Genomic DNA, 2,327 nt, shown 5'->3' with positions numbered 1-2,327 from the left:
TCAAGACAAGATGATGCAAATTAGTCTGAAAGCTCCTGTTATACAGGACAGGAGCTTAAGTGTTGTCTGTCCTCGGGGCTGGGAGTGCCAAATCCCAAGTGCCGGAAAGGTCGACCCGTAGCCCCCCTTCCCTGTTGAGGGTGGGGTTGTACATTCTTTCATATATTGCCTCTTTAACACCCCGTTCCCACCAGCGTGTTTCGCGGTCTAAGACATCCGTGGACTCGAGTTTGAAAGAGTGACCCTGGTTGTGTTGTAGGTGGTGGAAAATAGCTGAGGAGTAGCCGTTGGCACTAGGTCGGCAATGTTCTTTGTACCTTACTTTAAGTGGTCGACTTGTCTCTCCGATGTAGGTGTTGTTACAATTGGGCTCCTCACATTTGAGTCTGTAAATAACATTCGCCTTGGTACCCTTGTGAGGTCATTATTACTAGTTTGTAATCATTGCCATGTTAAATGTATGATATTGTAGGAGTTTGTATTTCATGGTAGTATTGTTAGATATTGTAATCTGTTTTGTATTCAATATCGTAACTGTATTTATATTGCAGTGTTTAGAAGGAGGTCAAGCAGAGAAACTTCTGAGCCTAATGGATAACCACGGGTTATCCCAAACAGTGCAAGAACCAACCAGAAATGGTAACCTTTTGGATCTGGTTTTGGTTAATAACCCCAGCATAATTGAAAAGACCACAGTAGTCCCGGGAATAAGTGATCACGACATGGTTCTGGTGGATGTTAACTTGGCACTGGAACAAAACAGGAAACCCAAGAGAAAAGTTTACATTCGCACAAAAGCCGATGAACCAGCCACCAAGAAAGATCTCACGGACTATGCCAATAACTTTGACAAAAGAACAGAGGACATGTCAGTATCACGGAAGTGGACAGACTTCAAAGGCAAGATGGAACATACTATGAACAGGCCCATCCCAAGCAAAATGACTTCAAGCAGATACAACTTGCCCTGGTTTAATAGAAATCTAAGGCGACATGTGTCGTGAGAAGCAGCGCCTTTATAACAAAGACTTGAAGACTGGAACAAATATAAGAGAGTTAAAAGGGAGTTCAAACATAAAACAAGCACACCCGAAATATGTGGCAGACATACTGGGAGGAGCTATATAGTTGACAAACCCAAAACATTTTGGTCGTACAATCGACAAAGGAACATAACTTTCCCCCAATGGTTATTTGAATTGTGCCTTTTGTCCCAAGATGTGGCTATGCACTCGTGGAAAACAGCGTTTTAGTGCATATTTTCAAACAGAAAAATTACAAAGAAATGCTACGTACAGAACAGTGCGTTTTGGCTGCGAACATGTTAAAGCTTCGGTCAAATACTTAATGCATGGGCAAACAAGAGTTCCGAGATCTCATACCTCCATGAAATATGGGCTTGCTTTGTCCTCATTAATTATGCAAATAACCTCTACATTAACATAATATATGCATAGCGACGCAAACCTTTAAGTAACTTACACATTACTATTACTATTACAAACAACGGGTTCTTCTGGACCATTCCAATTTGCCTCATAATTGTAGGGGTGCATTTGAAATATTACATTGACCGCGAAAACGGCAAAAATACATATAATTTCGTGCGTCATCACGGGCATGTCCGCAGACGGCGTATAAAGTTGCATGCCGATTACACAAAGGGAACCCTGTGTTCTAGCTGCGAAACACGAAAAAACGACTGTTCACAACACTCCGTCCGGAGGTCCAGACCTCCTTCACGGAGTAATAAACAAACATAAGACATTATTTTGGTATTAATATGTAGGACAAAGTGTGAGAATTCTGTACCCGTTCCTATAACTAGAAATCGCTTTGCCAAAAAACAGTTACTCAAGCAACTGGATATGATTTTGAAAACGTCAGACGTTTCAGCTAGTATCCACTAGCTTTCGTCAGTGACTGAGAGACCAGAGGGGAAAGCAGGTTTATATACACAACCTGTTGATTGATATGCAAATAAAGTGAAGACAAATTTTTAGAAGTCGAAAAAGGAACAAAAGTCAGACAAGTCAAGACAAGATTATGCAAATTAGTCTGAAAGCTCCTGTTATACAGGACAGGAGCTTAAGTGTTGTCTGTCCTCGGGGCTACTCCTCAGCTATTTTCCACCACCTACAACACAACCAGGGTCACTCTTTCAAACTCGAGTCCACGGATGTCTTAGACCGCGAAACACGCTGGTGGGAACGGGGTGTTAAAGAGGTCAATATATGAAAGAATGTACAACCCCACCCTCAACAGGGAAGGGGGGCTACGGGTCGATCTTTCCGGCACTTGGGATTTGGCACTCCCAGCCCCCGAGG

Source organism: Branchiostoma belcheri, unplaced genomic scaffold (genome assembly GCF_001625305.1).
Source record: "Branchiostoma belcheri isolate BF01 breed outbred unplaced genomic scaffold, Haploidv18h27 scaffold202, whole genome shotgun sequence".
NCBI lineage: Eukaryota > Metazoa > Chordata > Leptocardii > Amphioxiformes > Branchiostomatidae > Branchiostoma > Branchiostoma belcheri.
Note: the sequence above shows the minus strand (reverse complement) of the source record.